Here is a 25711-nt window from a genome sequence, read left to right as displayed (position 1 = left end):
GAAATGCGCTATATAAATGCAAGTCTTTCTTTTTTTGAAATAGCCCAAGATACCCACCGTTTAAGGTGCTACATGAAGCATGTCCACTTGTTTGAGGCCTATAAGAACATAAGAACATAAGAATTAGGAACAGGAGCAGGCCATCTAGCCCCTCGAGCCTGCCCCGCCATTCAACAAGATCATGGCTGATCTGGCCGTGGACTCAGCTCCACTTACACGCCCGCTCCCCGTAACCCTTAATTCCCTTATTGGTTACAAATCTATCTATCTATCTGTGATTTGAGTACATTCAATGAGCTAGCCTCAACTGCTTCCTTGGGCAGAGAATTCCACAGATTCACAACCCTCTGGGAGAAGCAATTCCTTCTCAACTCTGTTTTAAATTGGCTCCCCCATATTTTGAGGCTGTGCCCCCTAGTTCTAGTCTCCCCGACCAGTGGAAACAACCTCTCTGCCTCGATCTTGTCTATCCCTTTCATTATTTTAAATGTTTCTATAAGATCATCCCTCATCCTTCCAACGAGTAAAGACCCAGTCTGCTCAATCTATCATCATAAGGTAACCCTCTCATCTCTGGAATCAGCCTAGTGAATCGTCTCTGTACCCACTCTAAAGCTAGTATATCCTTCCTTAAGTAAGGTGACCAAAACTGCACGCAGTACTCCAGGTGTGGCCTCACCAATACCCTATACAGTTGCAGCAGGACCTCCCTACTTTTGTACTCCATCCCTCTCGCAATGAAGGCCAACATTCCATTCCCCTTCCTGATTACCTGCAAACTAACTTTTTGGGAGTTTCATGCACAAGAACCCCCAGGTCCCTCTGCACCACAGCATGTTGTAATTTCTCCCCATTCAAATAATATTCCCTTTTACTGTTTTTTTTTCCAAGGTGGATGACCTCACATTTTCCTACATTGTATTCCATCTGCCAAACCTTAGCCCATTCGCTTAACCTATCTAAATCTCCTTGCAGCCTCTCTGTGTCCTCTACACAACCCGCTTTCCCACTAATCTTTGTGTCATCTGCAAATGTTGTTACGCTACACCCTGTCCCCTCTTCCAGGTCATCTATGTATATTGTAAACAGTTGTGGTCCCAGCACCGATCCCTGTGGCACACCACTAGCCACCGATTTCCAACCCGAAAAGGACCCATTTATCTCTGCTTTCTGTTCACCAGCCAATTCTCTATCCATGCTAATACATTTCCTCTGACTCCGCGTACCTTTATCTTCTGCAGTAACCTTTTGTGTGGCACCTTATCGAATGCCTTTTGGAAATCTAAATACACCACATCCATCGGTACACCTCTATCCACCATGCTCGTTATATCCTCAAAGAATTCCAGTAAATTAGTTAAACATGATTTCCCCTTCATGAATCCATGTTGTGTCTGCTTGATTGCACTATTCCTATCTAGATGTCCCACTATTTATTTCTTAATGATAGCTTCAAGCATTTTCCCAACTACAGATGTTAAATTAACTGGCCTATAGTTACCTGCCTTTTGTCTGCCCCCTTTTTTAAACAGAGGCGTTACATTAGCTGCTTTCCAATCCACTGGTACCTCCCCAGAGACCAGAGAATTTTGGTAGATTATAACGAATGCATCTGCTATAACTTCCGCCATCTCTTTTAATACCCTGGGATGCATTTCATCCGGACCAGGGGACTTGTCTACCTTGAGTCCCATTAGCCTATCCAGCACTACCCCCCTAGTGATAGTGATTATCTCAAGGTCCTCCCTTCCCACATTCCCGTGACCAGCAATTTTTGGCATGGTTTTTGTGTCTTCTACTGTGAAGACCGAAGCAAAATAATTGTTCAAGGTCTCAGCCATTTCCACATTTCCCATTATTAAATTCCCCTTCTCTTCTTCGAAGGGACCAACATTTACTTTAGTCACTCTTTTCCGTTTTATATATCGATAAAAGCTTTTACTATCTGTTTTTATGTTTTGCGCAAGTTTACTTTCGTAATCTATCTTTCCTTTCTTTATTGCTTTCTTCGTCATTCTTTGCTGTCGTTTAAAATGTTCCCAATCTTCTATTTTCCCACTAACCTTGGCCACCTTATACGCATTGGTTTTTAATTTGATACTCTCCCTTATTTCCTTGGTTATTCATGGCTGGTTATCCCTTCTCTTACTGCCCTTCTTTTTCACTAGAATATATTTTTGTTGAGCACTATGAAAGAGCTCCTTAAAAGTCCTCCACTGTTTCTCAATTGTGCCACCGTTTAGTCTGTGTTTCCAGTCTACTTTAGCCAACTCTGCCCTCATCCCACTGTAGTCCCCTTTGTTTAAGCATAGTACGCTCGTTTGAGACACTACTTCCTCACCCTCAATCTGTATTACAAATTCAACCATACTGTGATCACTCATTCCGAGAGGATCTTTTACTAGGAGATCGTTTATTATTCCTGTCTCATTACACAGGACCAGATCTAAGATAGCTTGCTTCCTTGTTGGTTCTGTAACATACTGTTCTAAGAAACAATCCCATATGCATTCTATGAATTTCTCCTCAAGGCTGGGTCTGGAGAGAAGCTGCCAGAAACTGGTTGTTGTCGCCTGAAATAGTGGTTTCTCGCCTGTCCTCCAGAGCAGCACCACGTGTTCCACAATACTAAATATAACTCCTCTGCTGTTCAATATCCCACAAGACCATGCGTGTTTCCTCATCCCTTCCTTTGCTAAATTAATGTCCCTGTCGCCTGTCACTTTACACAATGGTGTCATTATTCTTGAAATCCTGGCTAAGGTCGTATAAATGTTCCAGTAGTCACTGCCTTTGGGGGTGGGAAGGGAAGAGTCAGCAATCTGTTTTACTTTAAATTACCTTTCAAAATGTGCATCTTTCCCAAGTCAAGAAGGCAGGTGCAGGGGACCTCTTAAATTTCTTAAATGTTGTATACAGATCCAATAGTAGCTATCTGATCAGCTTTTCTGGAGAAGTTATTACATTTGCCAGTGAAATCTGAAATACATACAAAATATAGGGGAAGGACCTGTATAAATAAGCTTATTCTTATCGTACACCTTTTCACTGCTTACTTGAAATATGTAGGGTAGGTCAGTAACTAAAATTCCATGCAGTGCCTGGAAGATTGTTTGTAATTTTACATCGTAGTTAGTACCAAGCCAAATAGACCAGAAAGGTGCCAGGTTCAATGCCCTGGTCTATGCTGTATCATCAGAGCTTTACTGGGGCACTGGATGAACCATCACTGTTGGTCTCAATGCCTCCTGGGCTTAAACACAGCTGGTGCTAATGTGTAGATCTGCACTGAGGCCTCGAGAGGTTAATCTGTAACAAAAGCAAAATACTGTGGATTCTGGAAATCTGAAATAAAGAGAGAAAATGCTGGAAACACTTAGGTCAGGCAGCATCTGTGGCAAGAGAAACTGAGTTAACTCTGATGAAAGGTCACCGACCTGAAACGTCAACTCTCTCTTTCTCTCGTCAAAGGTTAATCGGTGATGTACCTTACAACTGACTAGCGTGTATACTCACGGTTTAGGGTTGCAAATGAATAGTGGTCAATTGGGCGTGCTAGCACAAGGCAGGCACCAGTGAAATACATGGAAGCTACAACACAACAACTGGCCATTTGGCTCCACCAGTCTGTGTCGCCGTTTACTCTCCACACAAGCAAATAATCCTAATCACATTTACCTGCCCTATTCCCATTGGCCTTTCTTCGCCTTTTCCTTCATCCCCTATCAAATCTAATCTTGATTATTGACATCGTCATAGGCAGTCTCTCGAAATCGACATCGAACTTGATTGCTAACTGCGTTTCTGCCTGGGGCCCGAACCCTGGAAATCCATTCCATAGCCTCACAACTCTCTGTCTAAAGAAATGTCTCCTGCTGTCTGTCTTAAAGCTCTTGTGGCTGTGGCCTCTTGTTCTAGACCTCTTAACTACTAGGAATGGTCTGCTTCTATCTGCCTTGTCACGTCCTTTCATAATTTCAAACACTTTTTATATTTAGCGCCCCATAATCTGCAATGTTCTAACAAAAATGGCTGCACTTTGTCCTCCCCATGGATGTGCACCTTCAGGAGGGGCTGGGTGAAGAAAACCAGAAAAGAAAAATGTCACTGGGAAGGAACTGAGCAATATGTGCGTGCATTAATTTAATTAACCTTAGAAATGGACCATTTGTTAATAGTAGCTGTTGGGGGTGGGCGAGGCATGTTTGGAGTGCAGTATGGATTTTCCTCATTCCATTTTAATTAAAATTCTGACAGTGACTGCTAATCAAGAGACATAGGGCTGAAGTTTCAGCATCTGGTGAAAACGGCGCACCTCCGAGACTTACGTGACCTGCCTGGGCTCGAAGGTGTGGCAGAATATTCTGCAGCAATTCTCCGGTCCTCCTGGACCGTGGCGTGGCATAGTCTCCCTGGGGAGGAGACTGCCTGCAGGGAGGCGGGGCTAGGGATCATGCCTTCTTCTCAGTGCCGGCAGCGTTGCACAGGCGCGTTGGAGCATGTGCGCCTGCGCTATGGCTCGGGGGAGCGTGGGTACCGGGGGGGGGGGAAGAGCTTGGGTACCGGGAGGGGGGGCACGTGGCAACCGGGGGCGGGGAGGGGGGGGGCGGAGTGTGGCAACAGGGATGGAGGAGCATGGGTTGGGGGGCACTCAGTGATCGAAGGGCCGGTGGAGGGAGCGTGGGTTGGAAGGGTCGGGGGGCACTCAATGATCGAAGGATCAGGGGTGCCTCCTTCCAGCCTCTCCCACACGCGCACCCGCACCCGCACACGCGCACCCACACACGCGCACCCGCCCCCCCCCCCCCCCCCCCCTGCACCCCTCACTGTCAGATACAGAGAGAGAGAGACACTACTGAGAGAGACACTGACAGAGCCACCTTCCCTTCACAAAAAGGTAGGACTTCTATTTTTTATTGATTGATTACTTATTACTTTGGTCTTGGTGCTTTAGGTGCAGGTTCCTTCTATTTTTTATGAATGAATTGCTTATAATTTTTTGTGCTTCGTTTAGTGCTTGGTGCTTTAAATGTACTGCTTTGTTTAGTGCTTAGCGCTTTAAATGTATTTTGCTTCTTTAATGTTGTTGTGAAGGTGTTTATGGAAAATCCTCTCACTTTCCTTACCCCCCGCTGTTGTGATGTTGATGAGTCCTTTGTGTTTAATGCTTCCCACCCGCCGTCTCTGGCTGTGCCTGCACTAAACTTAACTCTAGGTAAGGTTTTTCAGAACTTACAAAAATGGACACTTACTCCATCCTCAGTTACTTTGTAGTAAGTTTTCACTGCCGAAACTTGCAAAACAGGCCTGAGTGGCTGGACACACCCACTTTTGGGAAAAAAAAGTCAACCTAAACTAACTCACTAGAACTGGAGCAAACTAATATCTGAGAATTGCAATTTCTAACATACTCCAAACTAAACTAGTTGCTCCAAAAAACTAGGAGCAACTCCACCCGAAACTTGGGCCCCTAAAAGGGCACTTTGATTCCACGTCCTATTGTTTTACTGAAATGGCTGCATTGATGTAAAAAAATCCTCGGCTTTCCTACTTGGATGGAGATTTTTTTTCATTATTAATTTATTGTTTTTGCAAATGTCTGGTAATACAGAAAAAGAAAGAAATCTTGCACTTATCATGTTTTTCATGACCGTTGGATCTCACAAAGTACTTCACAGCTAATGCGGTACTTTTGAATTGTATTCACTTTTTTGTTATGTTGGGGAAATGTGGCAGCCAATTTGCACACAGCAAATTCCCACAATCACCAGATGTTTTAGTGATATTGGTTAGGGATAAATATTGCCCAGGACAGTGGGGTAACTCCCCTGCTCTTCCCTCAAATAAATGCCATTGGATTTTTTATGTCCGCCTGAGAGGGCAGATGGGGCCTTGGCTTAATGTCTCATGTGAAAGATGGCCCCTCCACAGTAAATGTCAGCCTAGATTATTTGCTCAAGTATTTGGAGTGAGGCTTGAACCCACCACTTTCTGACAAGAGTCCTACGATCCCTGGGCCAAAGTTGATGTATATTAACAAATCTTTGCAGACAAAAATGGAATTTCCTGATGAAACGGTGTATCTTTTTCACAGCTCCCAATTGCAAATGCATAAAACATTTATCAATTTGAATTGTGAAAGAGTTTGAAAAAAGAAAGACTTGTATTTATATAGCGCCTTTTACAACCACTGGACATCTCAAAGCGCTTAACTGCCAATGAAGTACTTTTTGCAGTGTAGTTACTATTGTAATGTGGGAAACGTGGCTGTCAACTTGCGAACAGCAACTCCCACAAACAGCAATGTGATAATGACCAGATAAACTGTTTTTGTTATGTTGATGGAGGGGTAAGTTTTGGCCAGGACATCGGGGATAGCTCCCCTGCTTTTCTTCGAAATGGTGCCATATGATTTTTTTTATGTCCACCTGAGAGCACAGACATCGGTTTAACATCTCATCCGAAAGACGGCACCTCCAACATTGCAGCAGTCCCTCAGCACTGCACTGGAGTGTCAGCACAGATTTATGTGCTCAAATCCTTGGAGTGGGATTTGAACCCACAATCTTCTGACTCAGAGGCGAGCATGTTACCAACTGAGCCACAGCTGACACTGAAAAAATTGAATGATTAGGAAAAGTTTGAAACAATAATGGAGTTGAGTAAGATATTTGGGTGGCTGATTTGGATTGGAAGTTGTGAAAATGATGAGCTGCAAGAAATGTTCCTGAAAGTAATATGTAAGGATAAAAACAGATTAAATTTGTTTAATAACTTGACGTTTTCAGTATCAGACTTTCTTTGTATATCAGAAGACATTTAGGTAATCAACGTTTTTTTAATGTGATTATAGTAAATTTAACTTAATATTTTTATTTTGTTAAATTGTTTTAGCTTGTGAACCCAGCTGGTCTGAGTTCAATTCCTGCTGTTTTGAAGGGACTCTGGTAGCATGGAGTGCTTGTCCTCAGATCCCTGAAAGTAGCAGGCCAGGTGCATAAGGTGGTTAAGAAGGCATACGGAATGCTTGCCTTTATTGGCCGAGGCATAGAATGTAAGAGCAGGGAGGTTATGCTTAAATTGTATAATACTTTGGTTAGACCACAGCTGGAGTACTGCGTGCCGTTCTGGTCGCCGTATTATAGGAAGGACGTGATTGCACTAGAGAGGGTGCAGAGGAGATTTACTAGGATGCAGCTTGGAATGGAGAATCTTAGTTATGAGGACAGATTGGATAGGCTGGGTTTGTTCTCATTGGAACAGAGGAGGTTGAGAGGAGACCTCATTGACGTATACAAAATATTGAGGGGCCTGGACATAGTGAATAGTAAGGGTCTATTTCCATTGGTGGAGGGGTCTATTACGAGTGGGCATAGTTTTAAGGTGGTTGGTGGAAGGTTTATTGGGGATTTGAGGGGGGTCTTCTTTACGCAGAGGGTTGTGGCGATCTGGAACTCATTGCCTGGGAAAGTGGTGGATGCAGAAACCCTCACCACTTTTAAGAGATGGTTGGATATGCATTTAAAGTACAGTAACCTGCAGGGTTACGGTCCTAGAGCTGATAATTGGGATTAGACTGGATGACCTTTTGTTGGACGGAGCAGATATAATGGTAAATACTGCAGGGAATAGAATAGGGCCAGAGTGGTGATCTGGACTAGTTTTGATCGCCTGGATGGGTCGGAGAGGAATTTTCCCTGATTTTTCTCCCTAAATTGGCTTGGGTTTTTAATCTGGTTTATGCCTCTCCCAGGAGATCACATGGCCCCGGAGTTGGGGTGGAGTGTAGAATGTTTTAGTGTAAGGGGTGAGGCGGATTGGTTGGGCTGGGTGCTCTTTGCCTTTCCGTCATTATTCATAGGTTTATATGTAACCTTTAGGGCTGCTGACCAAGGGCCGTGTGGCTCTTTGTTGGCCGGCGCGGACACGATGGGCTGGAATGTCCTCCTTCTGCGCTGTAATTTTCTACGTTACTATGAGACTACATCTTTCAGGAGCCCATTATTACAAGTATCATAACTGCTAATCCTAAAGTGTCACACAGCTCTGCAAGGGCAGATTACTGAAAAAAATACAGCGTCTGAATTACAGGGTTCACGGTCCACTTATAGGAATTGCTGTGAAGTTGCTGGAGAGGGAAAGAGAGAGAACTGTTTAAAATTAGAAACAGCAACTGTAAAACAGTTGATGATCTCATCTAGCTTCTGACACCCAGCTCTCTCGATCATGCCTCTCAACAGTCCACTATCATTTCTCTGTGCTATTCAACTGCTTGTCTGACATCTAGGCTTGGAGGAGCAATGTTTTCCTCCATTTTAAACATAGTTTTTGGCCCCACCTACAAACTCTGTACACTTAGACTTCCTCCTTCCCAGGCACTGTCTCATCCTGAATCAGACTGGTTGCATTCTTGATGGCCTCTCTGACCCTGAGCTGAACTTCCGCCCCATATCCTCTCCAACCACATGCTATACTTTATATGACAATAGAAACTGCCACGGTAACACATTTTAGAATAGACATCAATCGATTTAAACGTGTCAATTTTTTCATAATGGAAAATCAGTATGCAAAAACTGTACTAGTTTGTTAAAGACTTGCTCAAAAGTTATTTTAAAATAAAGTTGTCTGCCCTTTATTTCCTCAGTAACTGAAATTTTTACTGTACAAAATACGTAAACATTTTTTTAAAACTAAGCTACCTATTTCATAATTAAATCTGTCCATTTGAATTGTCTTGTAATAACTTCATTAAAGTAGTTCCTTCAAGGCCTCTGCTGATCATGCAATGGGCTCTTGATTGGATATGTTTGCCTCAACATTCCAGAGCTTTAAACCACATCTGTTCATTCTGAGCATGTGCAGTTTGCAGAAATTCTCTGTGTGCAATCAGTATATTGGCATAAATTGGAGGACAGAAGACTATCTCCCCTCATCATGTGAGGATTTGAGGTTTTCTTTGCATTTGCCAAAGACTTCAGGCTGGAATTTGGTGAAAAATTACCACCGGAGATAAAAAGCGCTATGCTTATTTCATTAAGATCGGCGGAAAATTAATCAACTTTAAAAAAAAATCTTCCCGGTGGGAAAAATTGGTGTTCCACGTGGATTTTCGGTGGTCAAAATCAGTCATATTTTAGTGAAATTTAGACCGAGGCTGCGAGTTGGGCCTAGGAGAGTGATACGTCCTTACTATACAGTATAAATGCACACGACGCCCATGCTTGAGAGAAGGTCAGTCTGTGACCTGTCCTTTATTCCATAGCACTCAAGTGAAGGAAGTGGGTGGAGCTTCCCTTTTTATATCTGAAGGTCTAGGTTAGGAGTGTCTCCCACAAGTTCACCACCTAGTGGTCAGTGTTCTCACAGTGTACAACTTAGGTCAGATTATACATGGGTTACAATGCTGGTTGAATACATGACATCACCTTCCCCCCCCCCCCCCCCCCCCCCCCCCCAAAGTCTTATTGGGATTACAGGTTGAGTCTCTCTGGTGGTTTACGCTCCCTTGTAGAGCGTCTGAGTTGGGGCTCCGGTTGTTGGGCGCTGGCCTGAGTGTCTGCTGTTTGCGGTGCCTCAGGCCTGTCCGAACTGCCCACAGTGACTGGGCTCTCCTCCCTTTGGTTCCTGTGTTCGGCCACCTGTGGAGGAGTGAACTCTATATCGTGTTCTTCCTCTGCTTCTTCTATGGGGTTGCTGAACCTCCTTTTTGTTTGATCCACATGTTTGCGGCAGATTTGTCCATTGGTAAGTTTAACTACCAGAATCCTATTTCCCTCTTTGGCAACCACAGTGCCTGCGAGCCATTTGGGCCCTGCAGCGTAGTTGAGGACAAAAACAGGGTCATTTACATCAATACATCGCGCCCTCGCATTCCTGTCATGGTAGTCATATTGTGACTGGCGCCTGCTCTCGACAATTTCTTTCATGGTGGGGGTGTATAAGGGATAACCGGGTTTTGAGCGTCCCTTTCATTAGCAGCTCTGCGGGTGGAACCCCTGTGAGCGAGTGTGGTCGGGATCTGTAGGCCAACAGGAGGCGTGATAAGCTGCATTGTAGGAACCCCCTTGGATTCTCAGCATCCCCTGTTTGATTATCTGCACTGCTCATTCTGCCGGCTTGAACGGTGCCGTTCTGACATGGCTAATTCCATTGCCTGCCATGAAGTCCTGGAATTCAGTGCTTGTAAAGCACGGGCCATTGTCGCTGACCAAGATGTCCGGTAGACTGTGGGCAGCGAACATTGCCCGTAGACTTTCTACCGTGGCAGAGGATGTGCTTGAATTTAAAATGTCACACTCGATCCATTTGGAGTAGGCGTCTACTACAACCAAAAACATTTTTCCCATGAAAGGACCTGCGTAGTCCACATGGATGCATGATCAAGGCTTGGCGGACCATGGCCAGGGGCTAAGGGGGGGCTTCCCTGGGTGCATGGCCCAGCTGGGCACACGTGTTGTACCTGCGAACACAAAGTTCCAGATCTGCGTCTATCCCTGGCCACCAAACGTGTGACCTGGCAATTGCCATCATCGTGACAATGCCCGGGTGCTCATTGTGGAGTTCTCTGATGAACACCCCTCTGCCCATCTGGGGCATGACTACGCGGTTTCCCCACAGTAGGCAATCGAGAGTTCATCCTTGCGCCTGTGAAATGGTTTAAATTTCTCAGGGCATGCTCTGTACGTGGCTGCCCAGTCCCCATTCAGGACACATTTCTTGACTAGAGACAATAGCGGGTCTCTATTTGTCCAGACTTTAATCTGATGGGCTGTCACGGGTGAGCCTTCGCTTCCGAAAGCTTCAACAGCCATGACCATCTCGGCAGCATGCTCGGTAGCCCCCTCAGTGGTGGCTAGTGGGAGCCTGCTGGCGCAATTTTCGGTGCCCGGTCTGTGCCGAATTTTGTAGTCACAGGCGGCTAACGTGAGTGCCCACCTCTGTATGTGGGCCGATGCGTTTGCATTTATGGCCTTGTTGTCGGCCAAAAGGGACGTTAGGGGTTTGTGATCTGTCTCCAGCTCAAATTTCCTGCCAAACAGGTACTGGTTCTTTACCGCATATACACATGCGAGCGCCTCCTTTTCTACCATCCCGTAGCCCCTTTCTGCCTGGGACAGACTTCTGGAGGCATAAGCTACCGGCTGTAACTGACCCTTGGCATTGATATGCTGTAACACACACCCGACACCATAAGACGACGCATCGCACGTTAACACAAGTTTCTTACATGGGTCATATGGCGTTAACAGATTGTTGGAACATATCAAATTGCATGCTCTATTAAAAGCCCTTTCCTGGCTGTCCCCCCAGACCCATTCGTGACCTTTGCGTAGGAGCACGTATAGCGGCTCTAGCAGCGTGCTCAATTTGGGAAGAAAGTTACCAAAATAGTTCAGGAGCCCCAGGAATGAACGCAGTTCCGTCATGTTATGGGGTCTGGGTGCTCTCTGGATCGCTTCCGTCTTGGACGCAGTAGGGCTGATCCCGTCTGCTGCTACCCTCATCTCCAGGAATTCCACCTCTGGAGCTAGGAAGACGCACTTCGCCTTTTTCAGTCGCAGCCCTACCCGGTCCAGTCTGCGTAGCACCTCCTCCAGGTTGTGGAGGTGTTCTTCAGTATCGTAACCCGTGATGAGGATGTCGTCCTGAAAAACCACTGTCCCTGGAATCGACTTGAGGAGGCTTTCCATATTTCGTTGGAAGATCGCGGCGGCCGAGCGAATCCCGAACGGACATCTGTTGTACTCAAACAACCCCTTGTGTGTCGTGATGGTGGTCAGCTTCTTTGACTCACTCGCCAGCTCCTGGGTCATGTAAGCTGAGGTCAGGTCCAATTTTGAAAAAAGTTTGCCACCAGATAGCATCGCAAAGAGGTCATCCGCTCTCGGTAGCGGGTAGAAACATAAAAAATAGGTGCAGGAGTAGGCCATTCGGCCCTTCGAGCCTGCACCGCCATTCAATGAGTTCATGGCTGAACATGCAACTTCAGTACCCCATTCCTGCTGTCTCGCCGTACCCCTTGATCCCCCGAGTAGTAAGGACTACATCTAACTCCTTTTTGAATATATTTAGTGAATTGGCCTCAACAACTTTCTGTGGTAGAGAATTCCACAGGTTCACCACTCTCTGGGTGAAGAAGTTTCTCCTCATCTCGGTCCTAAATGGCTTACCCCTTATCCTTAGACTGTGACCCCTGGTTCTGGACTTCCCCAACATTGGGAACACTCTTCCTGCATCTAACCTGTCTAAACCCGTCAGAATTTTAAACGTTTCTATGAGATCCCCTCTCATTCATCTGAACCCCAGTGAACACAAGCCAGTTGATCCAGTCTTTCTTGATATGTCAGTCCTGCCATCCCGGGAATCAGTGTGGTGAACCTTCGCTGCACTCCCTCAATAGCAAGAATGTCCTTCCTCAAGTTAGGAGACCAAAACTGTACACAATACTCCAGGTGTGGCCTCACCAAGGCCCTGTACAACTGTAGCAACACCTCCCTGCCCCTGTACTCAAATCCCCTCGCTATGAAGGCCAACATGCCATTTGCTTTCTTAACCGTCTGCTGTACCTGCATGCCAACCTTCAATGACTGATGTACCATGACACCCAGGTCTCGTTGTACCTCCCCTTTTCCTAATCTGTCACCATTCAGATAATAGTCTGTCTCTCTGTTTTTACCACCAAAGTGGATAACCTCACATTTATCCACATTATACTTCATCTGCCATGCATTTGCCCAGTCACCTAACCTATCCAAGTCACTCTGCAGCCTCATAGCATCCTCCTCGCAGCTCACACTGCCACCCAACTTAGTGTAATCCACAAATTTGGAGATACTACATTTAATCCCCTCGTCTATATCATTAATGTACAATGTAAACAGCTGGGGCCCCAGCACAGAACCTTGTGGTACCCCACTAGTCACTGCCTGCCATTCTGAAAAGTACCCATTTACTCCTACTCTTTGCTAACTGTCTGACAACTAGTTCTCAATCCATGTCAGCACACTACTCTCAATCCCATGTGCTTTAACTTTGCACATTAATCTCTTGTGTTGGACCTTGTCGAAAGCTTTCTGAAAGTCCAAATACACATCATCAACTGGTTCTCCTTTGTCCACTTTACTGGAAACATCCTCAAAAAATTCCAGAAGATTTGTCAAGCATGATTTCCCTTTCACAAATCCATGCTGACTTGGACCTATCATGTCACCTCTTTCCAAATGCGCTGCTATGACATCCTTAATAATTGACTCCATCATTTTACCCACTACTGATGTCAGGCTGACCGGTCTATAATTCCGTTTTCTCTCCCTCCTTTTTTAAAAACTGGGGTTACATTGGCTACCCTCCACTCGGTGGGAACTGATCCAGAGTCTATGGAATGTTGGAAAATGACTGTCAATGCAGCCGCTATTTCCAAGGCCACCTCCTTAAGTACTCCGGGATGCAGTCCATCAGGCCCTGGGGATTTATCGGCCTTCAATCCCATCAATTTCCCCAACACAATTTCCCGACTAATAAGGATTTCCCTCAGTTCCTCCTTATTACGAGACCCTCTGACCCCTTTTATATCCGGAAGGTTGTTTGTGTCCTCCTGAGTGAATACCGAACCAAAGTACTTGTTCAATTGGTCTGCCATTTCTTTGTGCCCCGTTATGACTTCCCCTGATTCTGACTGCAGAGGACCTACGTTTGTCTTTAGTAACCTTTTTCTCTTTACATATCTATAGAAACTTTTGCAGTCTGTCTTAATGTTCCCTGCAAGCTTCCTCTCTGTTTTCCCTGCCCTAATCAAACCCTTTGTCCTCCTCTGCTGAGTTCTAAATTTCTCCCAGTCCCTGGGTTCACTGCTATTTCTGGCCAATTTTTATGCCACTTCCTTGGCTTTAATACTATCCCTGATTTCCCTTGATAGCCACGGTTGAGCCACCTTCCCTTTTTTATCTTTATGCCAGACAGGAATGTACAATTGTTGTAGTTCATCCATGCGGTCTCGAAATGTCTGCCATTGCCCATCCACTGTCAACCCCTTAAGTATCATTCGCCAATCTATCCTAGTCAATTCACGCCTCATACCTTCAAAGTTACCCTTCTTTAAGTTCTGGACCATGGTCTCTGAATTAACTGTTTCATTCTCTATCCTAATGTAGAATTCCACCATATTATGGTCACTCTTCCCCAAGGGGCCTCGCACAATGAGATTGCTAATTAATGCTCTCTCATTACACAACACCCAGTCTAAGATGGCCTCCCCCCTAGTTGGTTCCTCGACATATTGGTCTAGAAAACCATCCCTTATGCACTCCAGGAAATCCTCCTCCACCGTATTGCTTCCAGTTTGGTTAGCCCAATCTATATGCATATTAAAGTCACCCTTGATAACTGCTGCACCTTTATTGCATGCACCCCTAATTTCCTGTTTGATGCCCTCCCCAACATCACTACTTCTGTTTGGAGATCTGTACACAACTCCCACTAACGTTTTTTGCCCTGGGCTTGGAGTGACACCTGATTGATGTTGGCCTTGTAATCGCCAAATATCCTGACCAACCCATCCGCCTTGAGCATCGGCACAATAGGGCTCGCCCAGTTACTGAATTCGACTGGCGAGATGATGCCTTCCCTCAGCAGGCGGTCCAATTCGCCTTCTATCTTTTCCCGCATCACATACGGCATCGCTCTGGCCTTGTGGTGTACTGGCCTGGCGTCCGGGTTTATGTGAATCACTACCTTGGGCCCCACGAAAGTGCCAATGCCAGGTTGAAATAATGAGTCAAATTTGTCCAGGATCTGTGAGCATGATACTCGCTCCACAGAGGAAATTGCATTGACATCGCCCCATTTCCAGTTCATGACAGCAAGCCAACTCCTCCCCAGTAGTGCAGGACCGTCCCCCGGGACAACCCAGAGTGGCAACCTGTTCTCCGAATCTTTGTGGGTCACGACTACCGTGGTGCTGCCTAGCACCGGAATGATCTCCTTTGTGTATGTCCGTAGCTGTGCGTCAATCGGTGATAATTTTGGCCTCCTGGCCTTGGATGCCCACAACTTTTCGAACTGTTTGATACCCATCAGGGACTGGCTGGCCCCCGTGTCTAGCTCCATTGATACTGGGATGCTATTGAGGAGCACTTTCATCATTATCGGTGGCGTCCTGGTGTATGAACTGTATACGTGCTCCACATGAACTCGCTGAACTTCAGCTTCCAGCGATTTCCCCCAGTGTTCATTTCTGCAGGTATTTTGCTCACCTCTGCAAACTCCGGCTGAGTGTGTGCCTCCACGCCTCCAGCATGAGCTGCTGTTTGAAACAAAAGGTCCCTTGCCAGTCGATCGACCCTGACTGCCCCTGTTATTGCCCTTGAGTGCGCCATTAATATAGGTGCTGATGGCCCCATTACTGGCTGCATTGTCCCTTGCAATGGCGTGAATCGCCGTTCAACTTGCCATTGTCTCTGTCGAACTCCCCCTCTGAGTTCGACTACATGTTGGGGCATTCCTGACTGCCCTTGTCTGCCTGGAGAACTGTGTGCTGCTTTAACAATATTGAATCTCTTTCCCAACCATTCCTTAACACAGTACCTCTTGTCTGTTCTGCTCGTGGCCATGCTCGCGTGGTTTAAATCCCAGTTTCTCGTCGCCATTGATACGTCCTTACTATACAGTATAAATGCACACGAGCCCCATGCTTGAGAGAAGGTCAGTCTGTGACCTGTCCTTTATTCCATAGCACTCAAGTGAAAGAAGTGGGTGGAGCTTCCCCTTTTATATCTGAAGGTCGAGGTTAGGAGTGTCTCCCACAAGTTTACCACCTAGTGGTCAGTGTTCTCACAGTGTACAACTTAGGTCAGATTATACATGGGTTACAATGCTGGTTGAATACATGACATCGGGGGGAAAAAACACAAAATATTCTCCAAAAATTTAAAAAATCAGAACACATTCACAGGACCCTTTTCCACTGAATCGCTGCAAAAGAATTAAAAAAAAACCTTTAACTTACATTTTTTTGCAGGGTTTCATACCTACTGCCGATCGAACACCTGCTCCGGCTGGTTTCTCGTGAGCGTTCTTTTTCTCCTCACCTGCAGGTCACCGCTACCACCAAACTTGGGCGGAAGTGGTTTTTTCAGTGTTGCACACCGGCATTCTGCTCCCCAGCGGTATTTCGAAACCGCTGGCGGAACACTTTCATCAAACTCGCACTTAAAATACAAATATCATTAAAAAACCCGGCTGAAATGCTGACCAAATTCCAGCTCTTTGAAAGAAACTGGTGATTGAATTCTCAAAGCTTTACGCCAGACAAGTTTGGATTAATGTATTAACATGCTGTTTCCTATTATGCAGACAACATTTGTGATTAGAGCAGCTGTAGTTTCTTTATTGACAGTTAGGAAAGAGATTATTTATTAAGAATGGATTTTTTTTTTAGTTGTCTCTTTATTTACCATTGAACATGGTCTTCTGAACCATTTTGATGCTTAAGCGAAATTGTATAAATGAACTTTCTGAGCATTGGGCTAACTTATATTGATAACTTGGCAAATCAATAATGCACTAAAGGGTAAACTGCTTTTATGCTTCTGGAGTGTGTATTGAGGGAAAATGTAAGCCCACAGCTTCAATTTTCTGTCCATAATTTTAAGAAGCAGAAAATATATCTTTGGTTAAAGGTAGGAATCGAAAGGCAGGAACTGGCTGATAATGGAACAACAGTGGTGTGTTTGGGGGGAGGCAGGAAAGGAGCAGTAATCAGTCAGTTCAAACAAAGAAGCTGACGGGATTGTAATGTCGGTTGGGGTCTGATTGTTCAAAAGGAACAATTTTGGATCCATTTTGTTCCACTACCTTCCCCCACAAGGTTGTTAGATCCTGCTTTCCCCAATACTGCCAGATCCCAGTAACCCCGCCCCACCCCCAATACTGCCAAACTCTGCCCTTTCAAAAATGATCCTAATATACCCTCCCCAAATTTCGGCCCTTCCTCTTAGTACTCACAAACCCTTATACCCTCCCCAGATTACACACCTACCCCAGTTCCAGAACCTCTGTTTTTAGTGATGTTAGGAACACTCTCTCTGCCCCAGTGCTTGCAGCCTCTGGACATCCCTCGAGGCAGTCCTGTCCCAATATTGCCAGACTCTGGGTCCCCTTCCCAGTGTTATCACATCCCAGGGATGCACTGCCCTCTGAAGGTAAATCAATGTTCCTGGTATTATTACTTGGCATAACATCCCTATTTCTAAAGCCTCCGACTTGCTCTGAGCAATCCCCTTGAGGGATCTTCTGGTAGAAAATAATATTTTAATCTAGCTCTTGTTTAGGTTTGATACTGGCAAGCTTCCAGCAGCCAATGCACTCTGAACCTTTGTCATTGGGTAAATATTAGTACTCTTGAGCAAGGGTTTATAATTTTTTGCAAATATATGATCAGTCCATAATGATGCAGTAATGAACACAAAATAGGTTTGCAGTGCAATACTGATGAACAGTAAAGTATTTATATCCCAATGTGGTAATATAAGTTTATGATTTAGGAAGCAATACTACATTTATGACAGGAGAGTTCAGGGCTACTTAAATCGTCTGAGTATGGCAGTTGCTCTGGTAGTGCAGGGAGGTTCAACAGAGGTGCTCAAAACCATGAAGAGTTTTGATCAAGTAAGTAAGGAGAAACTGTTTTCAGTGGCAGGGGATCAGTAACCAGAAGGGACACATTTAAAGTAATTGGCAAGACGAGAATTTTTTTACACAGAGACCAGTTATGATCTGGAATGCACTGCCCTAAAGGGTGATGGAAACAGATTTAATAACTTTCAAAAGGAAATTGGATAACTACTTGAGGGAAAATTTTCAGGGCTATGGCGAAAGGGAAAGGGCAGGAGGACAAAACTGATTGGATCTTTCCAAGAGCAGGTACAATGGGGTGAATGGTCTCCTGTGATGTATCATTATATGATTCTATGATTTGAAGAAACTGGCGATGAACAACTTAAGAGATTGGATTTGCAGTGTTGAGTGCAGCTACAATGACAGAACTCTGCCACCTAATGCTGATCAGCCTTCATTTGAGAAGGGATTATGGGGAGGAAGCATAGACTTGCAATACACATTTTGGGTGTATCCCCATTTGCTGTGCACTGCTGGTATCTCAGATAAGGTCGTTTTAGCACACGTCAGTTGGGGAGTTGATTAGCTGCCTGTCTTACAGTATTGCGACTTCTTAAGCTGTGTGATGTCATGTATTTGTGTGTTCAATTTTGTGAGTAATCATGAAAGAAACTTTAAAAGCTGAAGTTTGAGTTGGTTGCAGTAGCCATGTGGAGCTAGTTTATGGTGAGCATTCTTTTCAGATGTTTATCATATTACTCAATGGTGCAAATGAGAGTCTGTACATGGTAACAGCATTTGTACAGTCCGATCTCTATTATCTTTTGGTATCAAGATGTGTAATTACACCAATGTAATCTTTCAACACAATAGATCAGAAAATGCCTTGCTTATTAAGATGTCCTATACCAAAACATTTACCTATAATACAGACCCCTTTTAATTCTGTGTAAGATTGCAATTTTGTGCATTTATATTGATTGAAAAGTGAACTGGCATTGATGAAAAGAAAAAGACTTGCATTTATTTAGTGCCTTTTACAACCTCCAGGTGTTCCAAAGCACTTTACAACCAATAAATTACTTTTTGAAGTGTAGTCACAGTTGTAATGTAGGAAATGCGGCAGCCAATTTGCATTCGGCAAGCACGCACATATGACCAGATTTTGTTTTTTGTGATGTTGATTGAAGGATAAATATTGGCCAGGACACCGGGATAACGCCCCTGCTCTGCGAAATAGTGCCATGGGATCTTTTACGTCCACCTGAGAGAGCAGTCAGGGCCTCGGTTTAACATCTCATCCAAAAGATGGTATCTCTGACTGTGCAGCACTCCCTCAGCACTGCACTGGGGTGTCAGCCTAGATCTTTGTGATCAAGTCTCTGGAGTGGGACTTGAACTCTTTTGACTCGGAGGCAAGACTGCTACCAACTGAGCCACGGCTGATCTTCTGACATATGCTTCTGTGGTATAAAAATAGTTCTGTTTTGTACACAGTATTATTTTTATGAGATCCCTGTACCGCTATTAAAGATGGAACCTGCCACACAGATTAAACGTCAAAGTCTTTAAAGCAGTTTGTGGTTCTAAAGGTGAATTTCTATGGGTAATGTGCTTCTATGTAACATTTTGCTGCTCTATTGGACGAGGATTTCTTTGATAATTACAATTCTTGTTTTAAATGATTGAAAGATTTTTTTCGCAGCTAGTGTAACTAACCGGATGCACCTGCCAACTAGGATAATGAGGGTAGATGTATTTGTTTGTTCCTGATAGCTAGTCATACTTTGGCAGGACAAAAAAGGCAGAAAAATCTTGTGTGTAGCAATTAAAAAAAAAAAAAATAATAATAAAAGCCCACCTCGTAATAATTTACACGGCATTAAAGGAAGAGAGGAGGAAAGTGATTCACACCTGCTGGAAGTAAGAGATGAAAATCCTATATACATTTAAAGAAAGTTACATAGAGGGGCCAGGATCTGGATCCAGTGAGATTTGTAAAGAATCTGAATCATATCGTTCTGCTTGGTGCAGGAAGAAAGTATTGATCATCTCCTCCTTGGTTGTGGAGAATAGCCTTTGACGGAGCGGAATGATGTGCTTTGATCCTTAAAACTTATTTGGGGAGGGTTACATCCAATAGGCTGTGAATATCTGTCCTGACTGACTACTCTCGGACCCCTTGCTGCTTCTGGCATGAGTTGCGATGGAATTGTTCCTTGTCTAGGACTCTAGTTCAATTGCTTAGGTTTTCTTCGCTGATGTAAGGAGTGACGGTGGCTTTCGAATACTAGGAAGGCTAATGGAGACGTAGTGGCAGTTTAGCTGTTGGGCCTGGGGTCAAATATAACAAAAATGAATGGCCCGGATTTTGCGGTTGTAATGACAGCGAAACTGTGAGCGTTCGCCAGCATTACCCTGTGACACTGACAGCCACTCCTGTCGTTCGCACAGGTGCAATTAAACACGGAAATCCAGAAGTTGCTGTCAGTGAGTCCCTGTTCCTCCACAGGGTGCGCTGTTGAAGACCCTGCAGAAGGCAATCTTTGAGAAATCACTGAACTGACGAGAAGTTCCCCTTATACGTTGTAATATCACTGTTAAACACCTGACCCCTCCCCCCCCCCGAAAAAGTTAAACCTTGTTCTGTGGGGTGTAACTGGGTTTTTAATGGTATACTAAGTTATCATTACAGTTGAACAACATTCTGGCCTGAAAAACTAATTTTATATTTAGAATGTCAAGTTTTGTCATTGATAAAAGTTCCATATTTAAAAAAAAAATTAAGTTTGATATTTCAGCTTCTACCTTAATCCCATGTGTATGTCCCAATCTCTCTCTCACTCTTTGATTAACCTTGACTTTGTATAAATTTTACAATGAATTTTATTTCCTGGTTTGCTGTCTGAGAATTCTTCACTGATTGGCTGCTTAGCCTGCTTGATGACATCACTGTTGCTGGATGCTGGAGATCCCTTAGACTTGGCGCCAGAATCAAATTGTCGGGAAAGGTGAAATCGACGCCACAAGAGATCGCTAGAACTTTGTGGGCAGCTTTCTTCTACGTCAGCAGCGAGTGCCGTCACTGCACTGACCGCAAAATCCGGGCCATTTGGAGGAAAGAAGCCTTTTCTGGCTGTAAGGGACTGTAATGGACTCTGTCCTTTGGGCATATGTACACAATGCAAAATCTGCCCCTAATTTAACACTGCCACGACATTGCCAACTGACATGAAGTTGCTGCAGGATAGCTGGTGTGAGGAAATGGGAAATTGTCACTCTGATGTAGTAGGAATGCTTTAATGAGATTGTGGTAGAACGAAGGGTTCTTTATTCTGCATGCTGTAGTCAATTCGGAAATGCTTAATGCTGATACTGAATGCCATTCCTGAGCACTTGCATCCATCATTTTATTTGTATGATCATGAACTGAAATGGCCATTAATTGCAAAAATCAACAGATTATGTTTTTTTTTAAAAAGCTGGATATTCAGGATGACCATTTGTCAAGTTGCATAAATAAGATATCCTGACATCTTGAAACTGTGAACCGAAAATAAACTTCAAATACTAAAGCAACTATTCATTTTAAATGTATAGCATACAAAGAAATGGCATAAGGCATTTTTTTTTAAAGTTGTATCTTAGAATCATAGAAATTTACAGCACAGAAGGAGGCCATTTTGGCCCATCGTGTCCGTGCCGGCCGACCAAGACCTATCCAGCGTAATTCCACTTGCCAGCTCTTGGTCCGTAGCCCTGTAGGTTACGGCACTTTAGATGCACATCCAAGTATCTTTTAAATGTGGTGAGGGTTCCTGCCTCTACCACCCTTTCAGGCAGTGAGTTCCAGACCCCCACCACCCTCTGGGTGAAGAAATTTCTCCTCGTATCTCTTCCTGTCTACACCTCCTGATTGTTGACCCTGCTTCCAAGGGAAACAGTTCCTTCCTATCCACTCTATCCAGGACTCTCATAATTTTATACACCTCAATAAGGTATCCCCCTTAGCCTCCTCTGTTCCACGGAAAACAGATCCAGCATCTCCAATCTTTCTTCAGCCAAAATTCTCTAGTCCAGGCAACATTCTTGTAAATCTGCTCTGCACCCTTTCCAATAAAATCACATCTTTCCTGTGATGTGGTGATCAGAACTGCACGCAGTACTCCCGCTGCGGCCTAACCAGTGTTTTATACAGTTCAAGCATAAGCTCCTTGCTCTTGTATTCCATGCCTCAACTTATAAAGGCAAGTATTCCATATGCCTTCTTAACCACCTTATCTACCTGGCCTACTACCTTCAGGGATCTGTGGACATGCACTCCAAGGTCCCTCTGTTCCTCTAAACTTTTCAGTGTCGTACCATTTATTGTGTATTCCCTTGCCTTGTTAATTCTCCCCAAATGCAATACCTTACACTTATTCAGATTGAGTTCCATTTGCCACTGTTATGCCCACCTGACCAGTACATTGATATCTTTCTGCAGTCCGCAGCTTTCTTCTTCATTATCAACCACACAGCCTATTTACTGTCATCTGCAAACTTCTTAATCATACCCCCAACATTCAAGTCCAAGTCATTGATATATACCACAAAAAGCAAGGGACGCAGCACTGAGCCCTGCAGAACTCCACTGGATACAGCCTTCCAGTCACTAAAACATCCATCAACCATTACATAAGAACATAAGAAATAGGAGCAGGAGTAGGCCATACGGCCCCTCGAGCCTGCTCCGCCATTCAATAAGATCATGGCTGATCTGATCATGAACTCTGCTCCAATTCCCTGCCCGCTCCCCACAACCCCTTATCCCTTTATTGTTTAAGAAACTGTCTTTCTGTCTTAAATTTATTCAATGTCCCAGCTTCCACAGCTCTCTGAGGCAGCGAATTTCACAGATTTACAACCCTCAGAGAAGAAATTTCTCCTCCTCTCAGTTTTAAATGGGCAGCCCCTTCTTCTAAGATCATGCCCTCTAGTTCTAGTCTCCCTCATCAGTGGAAGCATCCTCTCTGCATCCACCTTATCAAGCCCCCTCATAATCTTATACGTTTTGATAAGATCACTTCTTCTTCTTCTGAATTACAATGAGTAGAGGCCCAACCTACTCAACCGTTCCTCATAAGTCAACCCCCTCATCCCCGGAATCGACCGAATGAACCTTCTCTGAACTGCCTCCAAAGCAAGTATATCCTTTTGTAAATATGGAAATCAAAACTGCATGATGTATTCCAGGTGTGGCCTCACCAATACCTTTTTATATAGCTGTAGCAAGACCTCCTTGCTTTTATACACCATCCCCTTTGCAATAAAGGCCAAGATACCATTGGCCTTCCTGATCACTTGCTGTACCTGCATACTATCCTTTTGTGTTTCATGCACAAGTACCCCCAGGACTCGCTGTACTGCGACACTTTGCAATCTTTCTCCATTTAAATAATAACTTGCTCTTTGATTTTTTTCTGCCAAAGTGCATGACCTCACACTTTCCAACAGTATACTCCATCTGCCAAATTTTTGCCCACTCGCTTAGCCTATCTATGTCCTTTTGCAGATTTTTTGCGTCCTCACACATTGCTTTTCCTCCGATCTTTGTATCGGCAGTAAATTTGGCTACGTTACACTCAGTCCCTTCTTCCAAGTCGTTAATATAGATTGTAAATAGTTGGGGTCCCAGCACAGATCCCTGCGGCAGCCCATTAGTTACTGGTTGCCAACCAGAGAATGAACCATTTATCCTGGCTCTCTGTTCTCTGTTAGTTAGCCAATCCTTTATCCATGCTAATATGTTACCTCCAACCCCGTGAACTTTTATCTTGTGCAGTAACCTTTTATGTGGCAGCTTGTCAAATGCCTTCTGGAAGTCCAAATACACACATCCACTGGTTCCCCTTTATCCACCCTGTTCATTACATCCTCAAAGAATTCCAGCAAATTTGTCAAACATGACTTCCCCTTCATAAATCCATGCTGATTCTGCCTGACCGAATTTTGCTTTTCTAAATGTCCTACTACTGCTTCTTTAATAATGGACTCCAACATTTTCCCAACCACAGATGTTAGGCTAACTGGTCTATTATTTCCTGCTTTTTGTCTGCCTCCTTTTTTAAATAGAGGTGTTACATTTGAAGTTTTCCAATCTGCTTCAATTTCCATCTTAAGAAATTCAATCATGTTATGGTCACTCTTCCCTAAAGGACCCCTTTCTCATTACACAATACCCAATCTAGGATAGTCTGTTCCTTAGTAGGCTCCTCAACATTCTGGTCTAAAAAACCATCTTGTGCACACTCCAGGAATTCATCTACCACAGTATTATTACTAATTTGGTTTGGCCAGTTTATATGTAGATTAAAGTCACATACAATTACTGTAGTACCCTTGCTACATGCATCTCTAATTTCCTGTTTGATGCCGTCCCCTACACGACCACTACTGTTTGGAAGCCTATAGACAACTCCCAACAATGCTTTCTGCCCCTTGGTGCTCCTTAGCTCCACCCAGACTGATTCTACATCTTGATGTTCTGAGCCAATATCCTTTCTCACTATTGCTCTGATTTCATCCTTTACTAACAACGCCACACCACCCCCTCTTCCTTTTTTGCCTGTCCTTCCTAAATATCGAATATCCTTGGATATTCAGTTCCCAACCCTGGTCACCCTGCAACCATGTCTCCGGAATTACAACTATATCGTATCCGTTTACATCTATTTGCGCTGTTAATTCGTCACCTTACTACAGTTGCTTCGTGCATTCAGATACAATGCGTTTAAATTTGTCTTTTTAATATTATTAGAAATCTTAACATTATTTTGTGCTATAGCCCTATTTGTCTTATTGCTATTTTTTCTTACCTGGACCCTATTTGCAAGTGCACTCTTTTGTTTGTATGCTCTGTCCCTTCCTGATATAATCTGGTTATCCTTACCACAGTCACTTTCCTGCATTGCTTCCTTTTCTTTTCTCTTTAGCATTCTAGATTGCTCTCTGCTACGACCGTCCTCCCTTCCCCCCCCCCCCCCCCCACTTCCTTATTTAGTTTAAAGCCCTATCTACCTCCCTAGTTAGTTGGTTCGCTAGAACTCTGGTCCCAGCATAGTTCAGGTGTAGTCCCCACGGAACAGCTCGCTCTTTCCCGAGTATTGGTGCCAGTGCCCCACAAGTATTGCCAAACTCCCCTGTTGTCTTTTTTCCAGCCCTTGTTTCCTCTGTCTTCCAAATTCACTTTCTACTTCGACTTCTCTGCTGCCCAATTCCAGCTTTGTTTCTCTCCCCACTGAATCTATTCTCCGGATCCCCTGCCAAGCTAGTTTAAACTCTTCCCCAAAACCTCCATGAGGATACTGGTCCCGGCTCTGTTGAGGTGCAACCCGTCCGGCTTGTATAGGTCCCCCCTCCCCCAGAAGCGATCCCAATGCCTCAGGAATCTAAAGCCCTTCCGCCTGCACCATCTCTCCAGCTACACATTCATCTTCTCTATCCTCCTATTTCTGTACCCCCTACACGTGGCACCGTCAGTATTCCACAGATTACTACCTTTTGAGGTCCTGCTTTTTAATCTCTCTCCTAATTCCCTAAACTCTGCTTGCAGGACCTCATCCCTCTTTCTACCTATATCATTGGTACCGATATGGACGAGAACCTCTGGCTGTTCTCCCTCTTTCCCCAGATTATCTTGCAGCCGCTCGGTGACATCCTTGACCCTGGAACCAGGGAGGCAACATACCATCCTGGAGCCGTGTCTGCGGCCACAGAAACGCCTGTCTGCTCCCCTGACGATTGAATCCCCTACCACTATAGCTCTTCGATTCTTCTCTCTCCTCTCCCACTCCCGCCCCCCCCCTCCCCCTCCCCCTCCCCCTCCCCAGTGGTGCCGTGGACTTGGCTCTACACTCCCCAGAGGCACCAGGACTTCCCACATGCCACAGGATGTGCACTCCATTGGGACTGAGCTGCCCTGCTATGCCTCTAGTTAATAAACTTGGAACTACCGAGCAGAAATAATCTCTAAAATTTAGCAAAGCACACTCAGCAATCAGCTGAATTAATTCGAGTTTTTTTTAGATTAGAAATATCACTTATCTATGTTTAC

General features: G+C 44.5%; 1 protein-coding gene across 6 annotated transcripts in view; it reads left to right on the top strand.

The window, feature by feature from the left end:
- LOC139263173 (long-chain-fatty-acid--CoA ligase 1-like) overlaps positions 1 to 25711 on the top strand; it is a 232975-nt gene that overhangs the window by 28064 nt on the left and 179200 nt on the right. Inside the window, exon 1 of one of the 6 annotated variants that reach the window (XM_070878884.1) lies at positions 17646 to 17667. The exons of the other annotated variants lie outside the window; for them this stretch is intronic. The gene's annotated coding sequence lies outside the window, so the exon portion shown is untranslated. Of the gene's footprint in view, positions 1 to 17645; positions 17668 to 25711 lie in introns of those variants that run through there. 6 annotated transcript variants of the gene reach the window in all.

Source organism: Pristiophorus japonicus, chromosome 1 (genome assembly GCF_044704955.1).
Source record: "Pristiophorus japonicus isolate sPriJap1 chromosome 1, sPriJap1.hap1, whole genome shotgun sequence".
Taxonomy (NCBI): Eukaryota; Metazoa; Chordata; class Chondrichthyes; family Pristiophoridae; genus Pristiophorus; species Pristiophorus japonicus.
Note: the sequence above shows the minus strand (reverse complement) of the source record. Positions and strands in the feature narration are given on the sequence as shown.